This window comes from Dromaius novaehollandiae, chromosome 5 (assembly GCF_036370855.1).
Source record: "Dromaius novaehollandiae isolate bDroNov1 chromosome 5, bDroNov1.hap1, whole genome shotgun sequence".
Classification (NCBI taxonomy): domain Eukaryota; kingdom Metazoa; phylum Chordata; class Aves; order Casuariiformes; family Dromaiidae; genus Dromaius; species Dromaius novaehollandiae.
In genome coordinates this window covers 49,781,321-49,804,200 of record NC_088102.1, presented here as the reverse complement: position 1 = coordinate 49,804,200, position 22,880 = coordinate 49,781,321, and the positions used below count along the sequence as shown (strand labels likewise).

The 22,880-nt window shown below is 35.7% G+C and overlaps 1 long non-coding RNA gene across 1 annotated transcript in view; it reads right to left on the bottom strand.

Moving 5' to 3' along the window:
• The window catches only part of LOC135328497 (uncharacterized), a 189,249-nt gene that overhangs the window by 53,619 nt on the left and 112,750 nt on the right, over nt 1–22,880 (bottom strand). The window contains exon 3 of the long non-coding RNA XR_010389427.1: nt 6,046–6,113. This is a non-coding gene — a long non-coding RNA (uncharacterized LOC135328497). The remainder of the gene's footprint in view (nt 1–6,045; nt 6,114–22,880) is intronic.

The following is a 22,880-nucleotide window of genomic DNA, read 5'->3' as shown; positions in this document are numbered from 1 at the left end:
GCCCTTTGAAGTACAGGATCACCCACACACTATCCGAAAATCAGAATAGGAACCTGCATAGTAACCCTGCGTATTAGTATATAGACAGTAAGAAATACAAACTAAAAGGTAGAAAAGCAGGTTATTCATCCTGAAAAATAAACACACGGAAAAGAGTCTTGGATACTTCCTATGTTAGTTTATTAGAGGAAGAGACCTGATACAATTAGGTGAATATATTTTGACTGCCTATTAGAACCAGTTTATTAGAACACATTTTATTTCTACACGAAGTTACTGTTATAAACTTATATGGAGAAGGTAGGCAGCTTTTTCTCTCCACAACATAGTTATGCTGCTTTTAGTATGAGTATGATGCGATGGAAACTTTATGAACAGAACTGAAGGCACTTTGGTGGGATGGAAGGAAAACAATTACCAAGAGCAGCTAAGATAGCTAAGCAAAATGAAAGTTTTTGTTTCTGCTCAGGCTGATTCAAAGCACCTGAATTCTTACTCCCTGAACTGTGCATCTTTCAGCAGACTGTAAAATAAAGCAAGAAAGCGGCCTGGGGACAATTTAACAGCATGTGATTCTGATCTGTAGTTTGCACTACTAGCCATGCTCTGCAGACTAATTTTCCAGCTCCATCTGCCCTTTTGCTATGCAGACCATATGAGGAAATTGAGCAGAAAAGCACAAAGATAAAGAAGTAAATTTGGTTTTCCTGATATTTTATGCTTGGTAAAACATTAGAATTAACACACAAGTTATTGTACCTTTTACTTATATGCATTTTGTTTTCTATTACAGATGACAAGTAATGACAGAAAACACATACCAGAGTACCTGAGGAATCATTTTGTACAAAAGCTATATGCGTTCTCTGTTTGAGAAGAAAGGTATCTTCTTCCTTTCTGTAGTTGTGCACACGTGCTCTGAAAGGTACCGCAGTCTGATTTAAAGTTTTAAGCAAAGCATTATTTAGATCTCTTTACTGCTCCTTGATACCACTGCCAGTTTTAAACCCTGATAAACTCGAGAAAACTGAATTCCAGACTATTCTCCTACCCATACGGGAAGTTTAACATCTAGAGAAACAAAACATATTTCTGGAAAAGAACTGAACAGCTAAGGTTCGTTCTGTGCAATATCAAGACCTACTTGCCTCTTCATCTTCTATCTCAAACTCTGTGTTAGTAGAGAATATAGTATCAAGAGTAAAAGGAATAACAGAACAGAGCTGATGAAAGAGACTATATTAAACATGATAATGTCATGAGAGACAGATGTGTCTGCATCAGAGACTGATTATTAGTCTGAAAATCAAGAAGAAATATATAATAAATGGAAGTACAGTTGCCTGTAAAAGGTAAATTACAAAGCCAAATGGCTGCAAACTGGGAAAAGCACAAAAGGCAACAAAAATGTTACCCTTAAAAACAAAAGGAAAACAGAAAAGTATCTCTTCTGTCCATGTTAGGTTATAGACAGCTGATATTCCTATCAGCTGAAGAAGAAGCTGAACTTCCTTGTTTTAGTCTTCATATAAAGCATTAATGTCATCCTATGGTTGGCAAAATTTATTTTAAACAAGAGGAAAAACAGTTAAACCTAATAAGTAAAAGAAGGATTCGGGAATATTTACATAAATTAGATAAATTCATGTTGGCACAGCTTGCCAAAATTTATGTTTAGAATTGTTTACAAACTTTCTGAAGCAGTCTCTGAACCATTATTGAGCCTTTGCAGAAACTTACGGAAGATAAGTTTCAAAAGAAATAAAGAAGGGTGAGCATAATCACGCATAAAATTTAGAAAAGCTGAAGAATTATTACCCTGTCAGCTAACTTTGATGTCTGGAAAAAATACCAAAACAAGTTATCAGACAATTCACTTATGACCATTGTTTTTACATGGAAGAGCATCCCACAGATTCTCTAGTGTTTACTAGGATGTTGAGCACTTGGTGAAACTTCCCCAAGGTAAAGGAATTAGTAATGCCTTCCCTGGATGGATTCTCTAGTGTCCTTGGATGAGTTGAATCTTCAGTCTTTACCTTATGAAAGGCACTTTTCACTTACCTAGCTGCCTACTTCCCTGCAGTGTGTAAGGATTTAATTATATTCGAGACTTCTATCCCTCTGGTCAATGTCAAATTTGGTTGAAAAGAGGTTATTAATCAAGAACAGACACACTGAGAGTGTGATTGCAGAAGCCTAATTTCCTGAGGAAATTGAGCTAAAAAAGTAACTAAAATAGATTTCTCAAGGACAAATCTAGTCAAATCAATCTGATATTTGACATTGTCTCATATGACATTTTTCTCAGCAAAGGAAAGGAGAGAAATATAGCTAGGTGAAATAAGGTATGCGCACGACTGGCTGAAAATCTAAACTCAAAGTGTAACTGATAATTCTCAGAGAAGCTAGCAAGGCATTTTAAGTAGAATCCATTACAGTTTTGTCCCTAGTCCAATTCTGTTTTATAGTCTCAATAATGTTTATGGACAATAGAATAGAAATTTATGGATGTCATCCAGGTAACAGAAAACTTTAGCACTTCCAAGAAGAATGATGGAAATTCAAAATGGACTTAATAAAACAGTCTATAAACAAAATGAAATATAATCAAGGTAAGCATAGAGTTCTATATCTAATGAAAGAGAATCCAAAACCAGAAATACAAAATAGCTACCTAACTATGTGTTGAAGAAAAGCTACACAGATATCAGTAGGTTGCAAAATCAATGCAAGTCATGAGTGTAATTCCATCCAGGAAAAAAAGAGGTAAATCTAATTCATGGATATTTAAATTTTTTAAGATGCTTGAGGCAATTATTTTGCATACTCAGGCCTGATAAAGTCTCAGTGAGTATACTATCCTCAGTTTTTCTTATCATACTTTAAGATATGGATACATAGAATAGAATCAGATAAGCGATAAAAAGGACACATAGGAAGTCTCCCAATGCAGAAAGGTAATTATGACAGTAATCAGCCATACTACCCTACATTTACAAGAGAGATGTGAAATAAAAATAAATAAAGGACATAGAGGGAGATTTAGGTTATACACTAGGAAAAACTCCTTAACTTATACAGCAGTTAATCACCACTCAATTGAAGATATTTGAGCAATTTATATCATTAGAATCGAGGAACATTTTAGGAAAATAATAACTGCAATGTGCTAGCATCAGCTGCATGGAGATCCATCTAGATGATCCTTCTGTTCCTTTCTACCTAGGCATTTCTATGATTTTACAAAAGAGAAAAATATGGCAGACACCAATTAAGAATGAAAATTAATGAATTCTTTGCAACCATGTCACATCAGACTTCACCAGTTATTGTTCATTCTCCAGGAGAAGCTAGAACTTGAATTGTAACTAACTTATACAACTCCTATTAAAAAATGACATGCTGAAATTTTGATGTGTGAGTTAGTACATGGCACATCCTTCAGTCTAATTTCTTCTGAGATCTATATTAGGAATTTTCTTCCTGTTGTGGTCAAACATGCAAGTCAAACATTAGTTGTTTTGTCATCATCTATCCTGAATATAAAACATGACATATAGCACTGGATAACATTTCCTTTACATCCCTAATATTTGAGGATGTGGGACTTTTCAATCCTGCATAGTTACAACAACTGTCTCGTCAGTTTGTCTTATTGTAAAATGTCTATTTTCAACTGCACTGTACTAGTTATTGCAGCAAAAATCAAGAGAGGATAATGGAGTAGCCAGGACTGTTTCTTTTTCCTATTTCCACTTCAATTCCTTTATCCCACAAACATGTCTTTCTGCACAGATTTTATAGAAATGAAACAAAAATCCATGCTGTTTTGGACATCTAAAGGAAGAAGGTACTAGGAAAACAATAACTTGTCTGTAAAGAATCCTTCCTTTTTTCCCATTGAATTGAGCTTTAGCTTTTAAATTCACGTTCACATTGAAATAATTATATTAAAAATATCCCTTGAGAAAATAAATCATGTTGGTTATTAATCTATTCAGATTATTTATCCCCATGATATTGTTTAACAGTTTCTACCATAGTAAGATGCTAACATCTGCTTTTATTACTTTTCTTCTCTGTACACGCCTGTCAGTCAGATGTGACTCCTTCTTTAACCATGGCTTAACATTTATATTTGAAATGGTTTTCTCACAGTCAATATTCATGTCTCTCATAGTGCACCAGTGAACTCCCACCAGGAACCTCATTTAATAAACAGTTAATCAGGATCCAGGTAAAGTTACATTAAAATGAAACCCAAGCAAGCTTCATTGTATTTCCAAGACAATAAACCAACTGTACGATGCAGAGCTGCCTCTGTCTTGATATCCAAAATTAAGGTGGAATCAACTCTTACTCATCACTCTTAGTCTCTCTGATGAGTTTACATGGAAGAAAAGTTTAAGAGAAACAGACTATTTATTTCACACTAGGAAATATAGAAGAGCTCTAGGGATTTGTAAACTAGAAAAATCAGTAAGAGTTTAAGATGCTGGCAGGCTGTCATTGTGAGAATGCACAAAAAAAAAAAAAAAAAAACACACACAGAAGGAAGAAAAAAACCCAACCAAACACTATACCCAATAATAACTATAATAATGATGATAAAGCACTGTGTACTTTGGACTAAAAACTAGACTGATGTAGAAGTAGAAAATAAAATGGGGGTAGCACAACTGAAACATACTGACATTTATAATTTTGTACATCTTTTTGAGCCTTAAGCTTGATGATTACTAAGGTTCAGACCTGTGCTTCACAGTGAAAACCAACTGCTCCAAGTTTCAAGAGAATGAATTTCTGACAACATGAGAAAGTTGCTGAGAACAGTGGTTTTCTTTTCCTTTTTGTCAAGCCTCGAGGAATTTGCTACCAATGCCTGTGATAGAAGAGTGAACTTGACAGACCAGAGTTCTACCCCAATATGTCAAGCTCTATTTTTATGAATGGTTTCCTGTTTCCTTGTTCAAGAACCTAAATTTTGGTCTACACTGATCATGGAAAACACAGTTGGAAACTGTAATTACAGCAGTATGCTCCAGATTAATTTGGGATATTTAACAACATGTTTATTTTACTAGACTAGTAAATATTCTAGCCTAGTAGTATTTACTAGTAAACATTCATATTTTACAACCTATCCTTAGAAATCTTACATAAACCATTTTAGGATCTCACTTTATTTCAGCAACGACAAAAGCATAAGACAGCAGCTGAAAGAACCTGCAGGTTTACCTGTTCCAAAATTAAATTACTTCTCCAAGAATATTGATAGAAAAGATCATTGTAAAAAACTGAAAATGATTTACAAGGCTGGGGATAGGAAGTAATAAAGACCCTGCATCTTTTTCTGTCTCCAAACTTCAGATGCATTTTTCATGTGAAGCCTATCGGTAATGGAAACAGAAAAGATACCAACTGAATCTCCTAGCATTATGAGAAAAATAAAACTGATAAACACTGAGAAGAGATAAAATCATCATGGTTATGCAGATATTTCTTGAATAACACTCATACCATCTAGTAAGAGACTGATCAGAAGAACAAGCATCCCCTGCTCTCTTACTTTGCAACACTTGTATCCTTCAGTGAGCAATTCCATTGTGTGACATTTTAAACAAAATATAATTAAGAAAATCACGTATAAAATACTGAAAAGTGAAACAGAATCTTTAACCAAAATTAGGTTCTGTGGAAGCATCCAGCACAGTGGTTTTCCATTATCAATCAATCTTAACTTCAAGGACCCACTTATACAAAGAAAAGCTTGTTGCTCTGATCCTGCAAAAGCCACTTAGTCAGTAGTCTCCCTGATGATCCTATCTTGATCTCTCTCTCTCTCTCTCTTTTTTTTTTTTTCCCTAAAAACAGAGTGATTCTCTTGCAAAGTATTTCCTATGGGGGGGTTCTTTAACCAGTTTCAACCCCAGATTTGATATTTACACCTTATTTTAGCAGTTTTTGCAAATGTAATGTTGTTACAGATAAAGACATTAAAAGTGCTTTTTTGACTGGAGACTAATTAGAACTTATACTTACAGTATGTTTTCTCTACTGTCTTAAATTATCCCAGGTAGCAGGACTCCTTTCTGTATGTTTGTAAGGCCCTGGAGTAGAAAAGAAAAAAATAATGAGTGGTTGCTCTCTGAGATTTGAATTTCCTCTGAACTCATATATACCAAAGAATCAAAAAGGGGAGACACTCTGCTCTTACTTGAGCACACTTGTAGCTCATTTGTTACCTATTCATTAGTTACACCATAATTATATAAAAATTAGTTGTGGCATTCACGCCTGTCAGCCCTACCATATGAAGTAGCGGTATCAAGCACAACTTCTTGGAAATAAGAAGGGTTTCAGGCATGGATTTCCAATGTTTTTCTCCTTACCTTTTTCTAGACAAATTCTGATCACTAAAGGAGACAAGCGAACTGACCTAAACATTATTTATTGCTGTTTGCAAGTGCTAATTGAGATCTCTGCTAAAGAAAGGAGGGAATGGGATTCTTCCCAGCAACACTCATGGTAAAGGGGGTATGACAACGCACTCTGGTAATTAGTAAATTAAACCACTATTCTCTTTCAGTTCAAATTATGTTGCAGATTTCATTGAAAAGCTCTGTTCAATCAAAGAAAAAGAAATTAGGCACAGTTTTCTAATAAAAAGCCTTGTTGTCTTATTCTCATGTAATAAAAAATTTCTTCTTGTGAGTTACAGCCTATAAATACTGCTGTGTCCTCAACAGGAGGCAGGTGAAATGCTTTAAATACACATTTGTTGCTTAGACAGTGACTGATTCAGGGAAAGTATCCATTACTGATAAGGAGCTAGACAAGAGGTGCTAAAATATTTTATTCTTGTATTCTGTCTGTTATACAAAGAATCCTAGTGAATATGCATTTTTTTTCTTTCTTTGAACTGATCCTAACAAGTTCAATATTGTTCATTTGTAGGGGAAAAACTTCTCTGTGGATTCAAATAGGAATTGTAATGATATTGTTAGTATTTCCACCTAATCCATTGAGATGTGGGTCACCTGAAGTAAGGCACTACAAAGAATGTAAGAAAAATACAGGCCAATTGAGTCTTCAGGTTTAAAAGGTTAAATTCATCTTATGATATACCATGATTCTGAACAGCAGAAAGCTGAACAGATAAAGGCTCATGGTAGAGATTGTCTCACCCATATCAGGGCTACCTTATTAGAAGTTAAATTGTTTGAAATTCAAAATGTAATGCAAGTTATATCCACTTAGGAGAAAGACTGCACCTCCAAAATGCAAAATTTTAAACTACAGAATCTAACTTGAGGATGGTATAATACATTTTACGAAGAGCATTTTTTTGTTTTAAAATTCATCATTATGCACAGAGACTGGAAAGCCTTTTGTTTCCAGGGACAACTAATAATTCAACAATACCAGTTACTAATGCCCTTCATTTTGCAAGTTAGAGACATATACTTGGAACAGCAGTCTTCAGAGATGTCCAAATTATTTTTAATTAGGCCGTACCATTATGTTTGTACACAAAACTGAGCAAATGACTGAAGGCCGTACCGTTGTCCTTAGGGAAGCATGAGGCATTGATCACTTACAGACATAGCACAACAGACTTACTTTATCAGTGAGGTGATACATAATCGCAAATTTTGATTCATTTTCTGGTAGCTTTTCTTTTCATTGAAGAGAAAGCTGTAATCTTGGCAAATACACTAAATCCAGGGGAGGGGGAAAGGAAGGCAGAAGAGACTTATTTCTGTTCAAACAATTTCAGCAAAACTGTAATTACTGCTAAGCACTAATACATTTAGGGTTCAGTTGCTATGCAACCATGATGAAGTTATAGTCTACCTTCTGCAGAAAAAAAAAAATCAGCAGAAGAATAGCCAACTGATTGACAGGAGATTTGCCTTTAATTTATCAAACATAAAGCAATGACCTTTTCACCTTTCATTATAATCTGCCACAGACTATTTATTGCATCAATATGACAGCCTATGATATTTCAACAGTCGCACCAGCTGGGTGTAGCATACATCAGCCTCCCAGCCATGACTCTGAGCTTGCAGTAACCAAACACCAGCACCTAAGCCTTTTCTATGACAGTTAAGGCTTCATTTTGTAATGTCAAGCTTCTGTTTTTTTCCGACTCCACATTTCCAACTCTCACCCTGGACAAGGCATACAGTAAGTTGATTAATTATCAGTTTTGTCTTTTTTGCATTACTAGTTTAGTGAGCAAAATAAGCAGAAGTTCTAATTTACTGGCCCTCAGTAAAATAAACATTCAGAATAAGTAATCTGTATTTTTGATAGCAGAGACTGCAGAATCTGATGTATTTCTCAAAGGTTTTATAAACAAAGCTTATTTATCTACTCTCATATGGTGCAGCTTCTGTAGCAATGATAAAATTCCTAGGTAAATACTTACAAAACATAGCTATGTAATGCATCTTTTGCAGCTGAGCTGAGAGAGCTGTGAAGCAGCATCCTCTAAAGCCCTGTCATTCATCTCCTAACTGAACTGGACTACATCCCCTCTTTCTTACCTAAAAAGAGTTCATCCTTCTCTCAGTCTGCCTGTATAAAGCCAGTTAATGAGCTCCTCACAGTAAAGAGGGGGGCTATCATCCACCCTGCTCAGCTGATTGTTAAAAAGGTCCAGCTGCATGTCTAAACTCTGCATAGACTGGGAAAAACACTTGTAAATCCTAGTAGGGATTTAGATACCTGATCTGGAATCCTGACTTTTAAAAGATCAGTGCCAGCCTACAAACATAAATACACTATCGTGTAAACAAATCTCCAGCACAGAAATAGCTGTGACGCTGTTTTTTGAGAGTTCACCTACGAATTACCAGAAGCTTTGTACTCACAATTATATTGCTGTGGCAAGTTACTGTGCTGTGTCCTATCTTTCAAAGTTAATAACACTTGTTGATCTAAATTAGGTAGTGCAAAGTCCTGTCTTGGCACAGAGATGTAAAAAGGCTTTCCCCATTTGATGCTGTGTTAGTAGAACCAGAATAAAACAGGGGTCTCTCTCCTGACTCCCAAGTGATGTGTATCTTTGCATAGCCTAGTGTATTCTGTCATAATGATACATTTTCAAATCGCAATTTCATATTCAGACAAGCTCCTGGGATCCTAAATCCAGAACCCAGTTGAGTTGCTCTGGCGAATCACTAAAACACAAACTGTCAAATACGAGTTAACGATGGTCACTTAGATGGGCAAACTAACGGGAATAGTGGAACTGTGAGCCTTACACAAACCTTGCAAACTCAGAAACTATGAAGAAACGACACTGCAGAGTAAGTAACACAAACGCCTTTGTAATTTTCAGAAGCGTCTCACACACACATCTATCAGAAGTGAAGTTAAAAATATAAATGTGCACCACGGTTGCCAAGTTTCTATCACTAAATGATGTGGAAAAAGTAATTTCACAATAGAAAGAACCAATACTGATGTGAAGCTGGATTTTTTAAACCTTAACTCTTAATTCCACTAGATCTCACAGAAATCTCCATCTAAGGATAAGGTGAATAAGGGGAAAAAAAAAGAGAGAGAGAGAGAAAGAGAATGCAAGAGCCAGAAAAAGTACAAATGATAAGCTAGCATATCTGTTAAGAAAGTTCCTTTTTCATAATTTCAGTCTGTAAGTGAAAATCTGCAGCAAGATATTTTTAAGTTTTTGTTCTTGGGAATACTGTTAATTTTTCTCTGAAATAAAACAATATATCTAAGCACATTTAAACAATTAAAATTAATGCAGACACCCAGAAATATAAATTCTGTCACCAGTAGGGTTTTCTTTCGGCAAGAATTGTCCTCAATAGAAATGCAAGACTTATCCCCTAAGTAGAACACAGATTAGAATTTAATCCTGAATTCCAGGAGTCCTAAGTGCATAAAAAGGAGTTGTAAGATTTAACAAGGAATTACTGGGCTTCAAGAGCTTCTAGATTACATCTTTGGCATGACTTCTATCCAAGGAAGGCTTTGGAGAATAAAGATCCTTTTAGTCAATTATTGACAATGCCATCAATTGTAAAACATTTCATGATAGAGACAACAATGTCTGTTGGATGAAGAAATAGTTCTGTGAGGTTCCATGACATAGTTTTTTTCATTTTGCTTTGAGTAACTGTGAGGCCATTTAGACTTTACTTAATCACATGAGGTTGCCTATCTATGCAATTAGCATAATGATCTAAGTATCTTTAGGATTTATGACCTCTAGGGAAAAAACGGCATAAAAGTATGACTGAATGACAACTAGTTTGTCATGTCATAGACAGTAAATAATGATAATATTATCACATTGAAGTAGTTCATATAATTCCTATGCCTCTTCCAATAGTCATCTGGTGACTTTTCTATAGTCATGAGTCATATCAGAAATAATTTACCTTGAAAAAATTTCATGACCATCAGCCTTGAAAATTGTAGCAAACTGGCCATATCTTAAAAGACTATGAGGACAAAACAATAGCCTCCCTATTCAAATTCAGAAATTAAACACTCTTAAGGTCAGGATTGAGTTACAGCACAGTGGCATAAGACAAGAGCCTTCTGATATGCTTTTTAATAGTCTTTTGTTTGGAGAGCGTAGTAAAAGACTTTATTTTCTACTAGCTTTTGGAGGCAGTAGAATTCAATCTCAAAAAGAGAATGCATGTCAGTACAGTATGGAATAGACCAGAACAGCACTAAAAGTGTACAGTACAGCTGAATATGTGTTTAGGATATGAATTATGTACATTCCAAGTGTTACAGTAAAACTAACTCTATCTAATGTGTGGTTGTGGATTTTCGAAGTTAAATACATTGTTCACTGTTTAAAATATACAAATTAGTCAGGTGATATTTGACAAATTTTCCTCCTTTTCCTGTTTGCAGATTACGCATAACAATTCAGGTTTTTTGCAAACTAGGTCAAAGAAGGGTTTCTGCAAGCATAGTCAGTTACTCCAAAACTATCTGCTGAAGCTATCACTTTGAATACTCACTAATCATGAACACTCATAATTTGCATGCCAGATGCAATAGTATTTTCCATGTTTTCTCTTGTCCTGAATGTACTCGCAAATCAGATCTTTTCTTTGTAAACTGTTTATGAGGAGGGAAAAGGTGGTAAAATCTTTTAATTTTCCAGAAGTTATTTCTACACTTCCACAATGGCTAAAAAGAAAACACAAAAGTCAGAACATGGTAAAAATTATGTTTCTTGTTGAAAACTGAGGTACAGGGGAGGTAGAAGCCATAGGTATTAGAGTGTTTCTCCTTCAGTTCAGTCTTCTCAGATGGATCCCAATGGGTTTCCAATTCACTCTGCTTTGCTGCCACAGGCTAGGAAGATGCTGCAGAGAGACTGTTCCCCTTTTTGGCCTTATGACACGGGGGATACCAGGCCTTTGTCTAGGGAGAGTTCTGTCTCTCCTGCCTTGTGTTTCATTAACACTATGAAAAAACATCCCGTTTCTTACTAATCCATGGCTATTTCGCAGCAATGTTAGCAGCCTGCCACCTAAAGAATAAATTTCATCCAGCCACATCTACTTCATTGCGCTTACCACCTTTCCATAAAGCTCAGGGATTCACTTTAATTAAGTTATACTGATTTACATTAGATGACTATCTGGGAAGTCCCTGCCTACATCACTACATCACCAAAGGACAATGTTGCAATATATACATATTGTTTTACTACATTTCTTTTAACTTCAGGAGCATTATACAGACCTTTTAAACTAATATATATTAAAGACAGAGCAAAGTACTTCAATTTAATAGGTGTAATTTTCTCCCAACTTTCCCAGTCCATTCACCATGACCATAATCCACATACTGCTGAAGTCAAAGTGCATTTTTCTTACAATTTATCTGCTGGATTTTTACAAACCATAAATTGCCACTTTGTCACTCTGCTGACTGACAGCCCATCCCGCACTGAGCTGCAATATCCAGTTTTTTAAACTGACAGTATTATTACTGTCTAGCATCAGCAAGTCTCAATTGATTTGAGTTGTAAATTAAATGCCCTGATGGTTGTAATATGGTGATTTATTGCTAGTCAGCGGAGGTTTTTCTTTGCAGTGGATGCGAGCACATGCACAAAAATACAGGTCCGCAGAGTCACCCTCAGAGTGTGAACATTCCATAATTTTCAAGCAAACCACAGCATGAAACCTGGCCAACAGGGAGTTACAGGGAAATAAAGCTATGGAAGCAGAGGGCATCAGATGTGCAAAGCAGATGTTGAAAATGCCTCTGGTTGACAATTCTCATGTTTTTAAATACTGAGACAAAAGTTCTCGTGAACTAGTTGGAAAGAAATCTCCTACACTTGATTTAGAAGAGTAGGTGAAACAGAAAACACACCGAAGAAAAACAAGCAAAGAAAAGCAAGAAGAGGTTCTTTTTTAATTTTAAAAGGCTATTCAGTATTTAACAGTCATAAATAAATACATAAAAAAGGATGAAATTCCAGTCCCTTAAGACACTATCAAAACTTCCCAATTTACTTTATATCATTACTACCATCTACTATTATTGTTTATATTATTTTTACAAATTAAGAATGAAAGGAGAAACTAATTTTCATTATTTTTGTGGACCATTTATTTTCTACAATAGTGATATTTTTCAATAATCAAAATTTATATATTTTGGATCTTGGCCTTAGTAAAGGGTTGGCTTCTTTCTTTCTGTTTGTTTACAGAAATATTTCATTTAGGTCTCAGTCACAACCTTTTAAACATGCACACAAAAAATATTTTGACAGGGTCTTATACATAACAAAATGAGACTGCATTTATCACCTTTCTCTGCAAGGCTGAACAGTTCAGCTGAATATTTTTCCAAATTTCTTTCAGCTCACACTTTCTTTGCCATCCTACAGTTACGATGCTACCACTTCAGCTGGAAAGAACCCAAGAGTACAACCTTCCACAGAGTATTTCCCAGGACCTACAACCTCCTATTTTAACTTCAGTAATTCCTCCATAAGCCCCCTTAAGTGTCACTTGGATTGCTGGGAGGAGAAAAGACAAGTGCCATTCACAGAAGAGAAAGAGGCTATTCAAGGAGTCAGAAATTTTTGCTAATGATCTGATTTTGTACTAATGAGCTCACAATGATCCTCACAAAAATCTTCAATCCTGATACCTGATGTTCACTTTGATTTGACTAGAGATTCAGACTATTTCACGCAGTTCTTGTGACTGTATAATTTATAATATTTTACTAACATCTTGTGCAATGCCCACAGGGTTCTGCAAGCTTTCCTTTCTGTTCCTACAGTGCTTGAATGTGTACCTGTCGTGAAAGACAATTTGTTCTAACTATTCATAACAAAAAGAGACAGGGAAGACTTTTCATCTGGTAGTGGAAAAGCTTTAAAAAGTTTTTGGAAGACTGTATGAAATCTGAATCCACGGTATAAATGAAACAGGAATGTTCACTCACTCTCCATTTGAGTAACTTTTCAGGACTGAAATTTCAAAACAAAAAATCCAGCTTTCCAGCTAAATCACACTCTTTTTTGCCTGGACATCTTTCAGGCAAATGCAGAGCATTAAGCAGCACTATGCCACATTGTTTTTTTAATAAAGAAAGCAGACAGAAAAGGTCAACTTCATAAAGAAATGCTTACCTGTATAGAAAGCTGAGTACTTTAGGTGGCATTAATTTCCCTCAAAATACATTAGAAAAGCATGCAGACTAACCACATGGATCCTTTGGCAAACAATGGGGGGAACAAGAACCACCAAAGAGAGTTTATTCTATCTTTTATGAAAGAGGAAATCATCCTCTGCAAGTGCCCTTCTATCATATGACTGTAACTAAAGTGTACCTGATTGATTAACTGAGACCAAATACCCGCTTTTTAGATGAGTGAGGAAATATAAATTCTACTATTAGACTACAAAAAAGAATGGTACTTGACAAAGTTAACTTTTTTTTTTTTTTTTTTTTTTTTTTTTGGCCACAGAAAAGTTCTCAACAGGTGCGTTTTTCTTTACAGAAACTTATTTAAAATACATTCTTATGAACACCAATCTGATCAATTTATTGGGAAAAAAATCTGTAAATAGTCACATATTCAGTATTCAAGGTAGTTATGACTAGCCAGATAAATCATTTAATAAAGTGAGGTCACTTAACCATCTCAAGTAAATGAATATATAATTATTTCTTATCTATTTATTAGTTCCTGTAAAAGTTTGATTCAGTTTCTGCAAATACCTGGCGCGTGTGTATCTACAAAACTTACTTCTGGTGAATAATTGTACTGTTTATCCAAGGTGAACTAAACAGCTCATAACCCCATGTTCCTGTCCATTCTGGGGTTCCCACACTGAGCCTCCTAACAAACGTGACTCATTACAATAATCCGCAGTTACAGTTTGCATGATACTGAAACTATTGTTACTGGCGTTTGCAATGGGCCCTAAGCTTTAGCTTCTTACAAAGCACATAAGAACTATGCAATAACAACAGCATCAAATTTGCTTACCTGAACCATACTGGAGCCTAGATTCAGCTCTGTGTGTATTCCTAAAACATTCCACTTACCCAGAACTGCAGGATGAGGCTGGAAATGTTCCTGTAGGAATAGGTGAGCTGCCACAGGAGTAAATAAGCATTCAGCAGGTACTGGATGCCTGCTTTAGCATCATAACCACTCTGGAGATGGCTCATTCAATAAGCGAATGCCAAGCAAACCTACTCAATCCTTTCCTAAGAAGGAGATTTTGATAGGACTTAGCACAGTAGAAGACTAGATGGAGTCAAGCAAGACGCCTTCAAACATGGCTGAGTCAACAGATGAATAAAACCTTCTTGCTACTCTTTTTTCAAGTGTAATCTTGATGTCTGTATCTGGACAAGTCAGGCTGCTCTGAACTGAGCATCTAATACTTACTCAAAGAACACAGCAACTGGTCAAAGAGCAAAACCTTTGAGAGGTTTGTGGGGGACCACTTTCTATTCTGCACTTACGTCATGTGCCTGCCCCAGTATATCATGAGGGAAGCCAATGTCATGGGGCCTTTTGAACGGTAAGAAATTTCACTCACTCGTGAACAACTTGCATGTCAAGATCAGGACAGCATGAGGGTTCTGTTGGAGGTAAGGCCAACACTGAAAATGCTGAAATGTCCATTATTTCTAAAGCTTCAAAAGACCATAATGTTGTTTCCATGGTGATTTTAAAACTGATGTTGATTTTCTTTTTCTTATACAGGAGGAAATTTTTCTTCATAGTCTTCATTATCTCTTGTATTAATGTAAACTATGAACATATGTATTTTAGAAGATGTCTGAGCTTCATCTGCAGATGATAAAACCAGTTCTAGCCCTCCAGGAATCCCTGGCCTCTTTAGCTCTCCGAGTTATGTAATTTAGTTCTGTGGATATAAATTTCTTGTGTATTAACAAAGGTAGCAACTGTTTCTTAGTATGTACAAATGACAGAAACTGACTTTTAAATATTGGGTTTACAACACTGACTATAACAAAGGAAAATTTTTCATACTTGAACATATTGGATATGAAATTTAATAGAATATTATTGCAGAGATCCTGACAAGTGTAGGATCATAGAACAAGATCATCAGAACAGAATTAGTTTCATAAACTCACGGCATAAATGTCAAAGAACATGTAAGTACTTCTTGACAATCAGTCTATCAAGGTCTCGATATGCTAATATTTGACAGAAACATATACAATTTTCTCAGACTAACATAAGTCTGTGCATATCAGTTCCACAAATTTATACTATTGTGCCAAATATATGGGTTTATTTCTTTTGTTCAGGCTGGAGTTCTTTCACGTGCCTCAGATAATTTATTTTCAATATGCTTTTATCAGTATCTGTCTGAAACAACAGACTAACTTTGTATAAATATTTGAGTATAGAAAGTACCTCATAGGTCTATATACTATATTTGCAAAAGACTCGGCATGCATGCAACAACAAGTTGTATTTGGATTTTCTCTGAGTATATTGCAGGAATGACAAATATTTTACAGGCTGCTGCTGCTGCTTCTGTTGGAGCTCATGCCAAAATTCTCATTGACTTCACTAGGAGCAGAGTTCCACTGGGTAATACTGTAATCCTTGCCTAAGGCATCAGGTTGCTAATGTGTTCAAACGATTGATTCCCTCTTGGGTTTATCTTAGATGAAGAAGGAAAAATAAACTATGAGTATGTAATAAAAATATATTTTTCCCTAAATATTTGCACTTCAGCATACTACGGTAATGCAGCAACTATGCAATAGATTATGGCAATTACCAATATGGATTAAGTATTTTTAGTTTGTTTTTCTCATCTAATTCATCAATATATGGTCACAGAAAGCTCTCTAATCTGCCCTACAGATACAACAAACAAAACTTTAGAAGGATGAGTGGCAAATATGAAAGTTGGTACCTGCCAAGGTGACATATGAGAGACTGTTTAGCTACAGAAGAACTGGTGAGAAACAGTATGAAATATCAACAGACACCGTCCCCTTGGTTTTCCAAGCCTATCACAAGCTCCACTCAATCACATATTAAGGAGGAGAAAATCTGTCAATAACAGTTCTGATTTGTATTTCTCAGTCTCTCAGTATCTTTCTGTAGCCTAGATTACACGGTTCTGCTGAACTTCTCAACAGCAAATGATACAATGATGTTCTTTTACTGAGTCCTGCCCTGCCATGTGTTTTTGTTTCTTTTCATCAAAAAGGTACTCTGGGCATTTCCTTTAACACGTGAAGAAAACTAAGCAAAGAATATATGAAATCTCAAATAATAAGCCCTCCTTATTTAAGGTGTATCCTTTAGAGGATTTTATACAGTAGTTTACTTAGAGTTTAAATGCTGTCTAGCTGTTAGCATCTCACCCACAACAAAACTAATTTTTGTATGTATCAATAAAATCCCATGGATTTTCTTTTTATCTGCATGTCAAATTATTTTCTTCTACCTTCAACCCACCTATACTTTGTGCAAGTGATCTGCTTTATATCTTCTCCATGAAATTTCACCTTATGCAGGATTTGTTAATCAGAAAAAGTGCAAGACAATCAAATTAGGTCCAGCATGCTCCAGCTGTCAAAACCCACCCAGCTGTGACTGGTTAATAGAAGAATGCATCTGATTGTGTGGTGCAAGCCTTTCCCTCCAAAAAATGTGCAGTTGTTCAAAATGTTCCTGTCAGCAAACCTTCTCAGCTGACAATCTTTATGGAAAAGCCATCTGTTGGGGGGGGGGGGGGATTATAAATACTTTATCAAATATTTATGACATGTTTCTCCTAAAGGATGGTATCTTCTCCTTTTCAACAGATTAATGTCTTAGGGGTAACTGCAAAAACTAAGTATAGAGTCAGAAAATAAACTTTTAAGATTTATCTAATTCTCCAGCAAGTGACATAGCCTAGCCTGGATCCATTTTTAACTGTCATAAGGGATATTAAACTAACATCAACACGTTCAGAGATGTTGTCATTTTATTAAAGCATTTAAAGGTCATGCTAAATCAAAAATAAGTAGAATTTAAAATGGCTAATTTGAGGTTACATCTTACCTCTTATCTCTCCTCCTGATTTACCATTTTATCTGATTTTTACTTGATTTACCATTTCTCTTGTATTCACCTATTTTGTAATTTCAAGAAGAATCAGAGTACATATATTTTAAGCATTTGAAGATGCAAGGGTACTTAAGACTCTGTGAGGACTTTCCCTTTGGTGTGATGCAATTATCCATACAAATCAAACAATTATTATTTATTATTTATTTATTTATTTATTTATTTATTTTTGGAGTGACCAGAGGCATCAGCTAGATCAGGAGCCATTATGCTAGATACAAAGTTAAAAATATTTTTTTGCTATAGGATTTTATAGCCTCTAAGATAAAATGCAATATGTGAACAAACAAGCAGCAACAGGGTCCGAGAAAAGAGGATGAGTAAAAAAGAATGTTTTTGCATTGAACAATTGCACATACAGTTTGTATCCATTAGCTGATCAAGATAAGTAATATTAGCTTGCCATCTACACCCTCAGGTGGATATTTTTGGAAAAATCTTGGAGGTGAGGTTAACCACTATATTTTTTAAAGTGAGGCTTCTGTTAACTTTGTTAAAAGGCTTTACTTGCTTCCAGCTGGTTTGTACTGCAGTGACTTTGATTTTGTCCTCCTGTGCAATATATATTTCAAGAGATGCACATATTTAGGAGAAGAGACTTTCGGCTGTGACTAGAAGGCATATAAAATAATGCCATCAAAGACTGGAAAGCTACTGTATCTTTCAGAAATATCTTGTGATTTTCAGCAAGTTATTTCTAACCAAATACTATTTTTTACTTTATCTGATTTTATTTCTTCCTCTCAGCCCTTTCAGTATGGAACACTGACACCTTTCACACTGATGGCCTCTCACATGTGCTTATTGTTTGGTATATAAATACAAATAAAAAGGTATCTGAAACCTACTGTATCTCTTTTTCTCCATAATCTTTTTAGATCTAGAGATCAAAGATTTTTGACATCATTACCTATCATTATGTTTTAGAGATTATATTATGGACATATGTATTTATTGAAAGAATAAAAACTCCATTCTATATCCTCCCTGACATTCGGTCATTTTTGCCCTGTTGATGGATATGACCGAATCCCATGAGCAAGGCAGCTATGTTCATCAAATTACCCACATGAATAAAGCTAGGTGCAAAAAGAAGTATTTTCAAACTAAGATCTTTAAATGAAAGTTTATAAAAAGAATGTGTGGGAAGCACAGCAGAGGACAAACTGGGCTGTTATGCACTGTTATGTATGGTGCTGATTGTCTGCCTATCAGGAATTTTGATGCCTACACGACGTGTCAGTAGTTGCTTTAGAAACAGCTCTGACCTACAGCTAAGGGCAAAAATTGAAACTATCTAAGGTTTACCCTCAGAAGCATCAAGGTTTCCCTCTCACTAATCCTTATCCTAAGGTTAAGCTGAGGTGCTGGGGGACCAAAGGAGAAAATTTTTACAGCTCTTTGCAGAGATCAGTATTACCTTATATTGAAAACAACTGTACAATGGATGGGGCTCTATAGACAAAGAAAAATACGTACACCTGGAGAAGAACAGAAGTACATAACATTTCTTCATTAAACTGTAACAAAAATACAGGTGTGAATAAAATATTGATATAGAGCTTGGAAGTTTATTATGTTTCTGAAAGAAAAGCCCATGTTGTAGCACTGTAAGTGCAATTTTAGCTTCATAAAGTCAATGAAAAAAAATGTTAGGTTCAATGAGGCTATAGTTTCCTTTCTCTCTTTGTTTTAGGCTCACTGGTATCAACTCATGCTGCCTCACAGCAGCTGCTTCTGTTTAAGTCTGGCTGTCCAGCACCACTGTGCTGCGCACCAAGCCAAGGTCGCCCCACGTCCTGCGGTTCCGACCACCTGCTTGTTCTCTGGGGCCTGTCAGTGTGCAGCGCCCTGAACGTACCACAGCCGGAGGTGCTCCTGTAACTGGACAGGGATACAACTGAGCTGCTGAGTCCATCAAGTTAGGCATCATTTATGTGGTTGGGTCTCTGACTACATCTTTCTTTCACTCACAGCCAGAATTCCAGAGAGATGGAGACCTTCCAGTACTTTTTATAAGTGCATAGGTTTGAATGCACATACAAGTCTGAAAAACATTTCTAAAAATGAGACAGTTCCTCTATCGTACATTGATTTTTAAACTTCTTCAGCTTAGATCCCAATAACCCTAGTACTTCTCACTTGGTGCCTTTCAAAGTATCTCTGAGATCTAGTAAAAAATATGTTTCTTTTATGAGGCTGAATCACATGCCTGCACACACAAGAAGAGTCAAAGTCGTGGATTTTACACTGTCAGGTACCTCATCCACTCTTTGCATATGAATTGGATAAATAGTTCAGCACCATAATAAACAAAGTTTAGAATTCTGACACATGGCAGGGGGAAATGGCTGGAAGGCAAATTTGTCCCCCTTTTGTCCCAGTGCAGCAGTGATGAGTGACTGATGTCATAAGGAACAAGGGTAACTTCGGGGATAAAATGGCTTGAACAGCATAGCAAGTTCCTGGAAAGGTTACAGCAGATATGTGCTTCAATAAATCTGCCATATCTCAGTTCTGGTTACTATCTGCAATTCATGGCATTGTTGTATTTCATTCACATGAGAATGGCTGTACCTTCATGAAACAAATGAGATGTTTTACCAATGCATGCCACTAGCTTTGAAGTGTGTCTATACTCTATGTCTTTGTTTAGTTTCCAAACAGGACAAATTTTAGCAGGATTGCAAGACTGACGATGGGCAACTGCTATGCCAGTATTTGGGGCTAGGAGCCCACTAGAAATTGAGATGAAAACTGCAAGAAGGATCACAGTCAGAAACACAGTTACCACTGATTTATGTCTGTTCCATTAATGGAAAATGTATATGCCATTCTCCATCAGAAATAGATGTGAGAATCTACAGATATGGCATAAGGAAAGCCATACAGATGAGACTAAGTGGAGGCATTTCTATTATGGTATGTCACATAGCATTTGCCATTTATGAATAAGAAGGAAAGAAAATGATAAGGATGTCAAAGTGCTTCACAAACCATAGGCCCAATCTTGCAGTTATTGTCAAATATGAGAATATATCACCTTCTAGAAGCATACATGGGACTTGTTTTGGAGATTAAAATATACAGTATTTAAGACTTAATCCAGCTGGTGAAAGATGTAAGATCAAAAAGGAAGCTATCTAGATTCCATGGTAATTCCATGAATAACACATTGGGAAATATTAACAGTTAGATACTGCATCATATACTTCTCAGTATTCTTGTTCATTAGTAATATTTCAGTAATTATTCAGCATCAGTCAATATACTACGTTCAACATATCCAATATTCTACCGTAAATTTCATCTTTACATATGTGTGTACACACACATATATATATATATATATATATATATATCACTGCCCTGAGGACCAATGAAATAAGCTTTCTACTGAGACTGCCAGAAGTGTACACAGCTTCTTAATGGAAGCATATGGTTAGCCCAGACATTGAATGTTTTACTACTATATACTGACACTTCATCCTTCACACAGTATGTATTATAGTTTTGCCACTATGTATTAATACTCTTAATTTTGGGAACTTGCATTCATTGACAAAGCAAGACAATGATGAGCATACGCAGTTGAACCCTTTCTTGTAATGATTCTGTTAATTTTGATGGAATTATAGGACAGAGGAACTCCACAGAGTAGGGAGTTGTTCTGGGAGACAGAATCAGTGCTGAAACGCTTAGATTTTCAAAGTATAGAGGACTTACATGACTAATTCCCTGGCACTGCAGTTGGTTATGTCCTTCTCTACTATAGGAGTTTTGGCAAGAAGTCATATCAACTTTGTCTTCTGATAACCCTTAGTTTGGGACTTTGAAAATAAAAAGCATTAATTTTATTCTGTCTCCCCTAACATTTGATTATGAACATTCACAGCTGAGCCCTCGGAATACAATTCTTCTTAATGCTAACAGAAAGCAGATCTAACGAATCCAATAGCCACAAACTCCTGCCTAACACAAAGTATTTAGGAATGCCTAAGATCACTAGCCTCAAAAATAACTTTTTCTGAACTATTTGAACCAGGCTTTCTAGTTAGCCACATGCTGATGGCAGCATTTGCAGGATTTTTCTGCATTTATCCAAATTATAAAATTTCATTAAAGAACAAGATTTGCTAACATGAACTTTTATATGTTAGGGCAGTCTTGAATTCATTCATTACCCTGTTACTTGCAAACAAAAATTCAGAGGTCGGTTTTGAGTCTCCATCTAAAAATGTGAATTCCTCTCAACTCCAGGTATTTTATGTAAAAAACCTAAAACAAGAACAAATAGTAAACCAGTTCCATTTGAACGACATCATTTATGGAGACCAGGGAGGAGTAATGGAATTTAATTTTCTTCCATACAATTGACAGTGGGTAAGTAACATTGAGATTCTTGGAGCTTGAGCCAACTCTTGACATTTGTATTCCAGCTAAGATGAAAAAAAAAGAACAAAACAGAAAGAAGGGTCTGGGGAGCTTGGTATCAGTCATGGAATCAAATCACAGAACAAATGACAAACCAAATCACTGGTCGAGATTTCAGTGCTATTGAACTCAGCTCCAATCCAAATCTTACCTTGTACTCATCTTTGTATTGTTATCCTCAAACATCATTTTATATCTAGAGATCTTAACACACTATTTCTGATGTTATCTTTGATGGAAATGGATTTAAATAAAGAAGATTTAAAAAGAGAAAAAAAGAACCCCCAAATTTCTAACATGCAGAATTACAAAAAGCTGAACTGAAGATCATAGAAGATGATAAATTTAATGTCTAAAATGCGAATGCTGATGAAAAAGAGGAAAATGCTGTAATGGGGTATGTTTACAGTAACATGACTACAAAATAAACCAGGTGATTACACTCTTTCATGCAATAATGACTAGGACTCCTCTGAAATACTGCAGTGAGCTTTGGGCTTCATACTTCAAAAACTAGAGTAATTGTTTGGAGGAGATAAGCAGGATTAAGATTTGATAAGCGTACTCTATGAAGAAAGAGTAGATAGACAGAAAACTAGCCCAATTATGAAAAAGAAAGGATGAGGAGACAGAAAATTAGTGTCCGCAGCTCTGAAAAAGCATAAACTTTATTAAGATGAAGGTAAGTATTATCATGATTGAAATATGACAGAAACAGTGAATTTAGTGCCTGAACAATGGAAACAAAAATTTATGCATAGAACTAAAAAGGAACAAATTC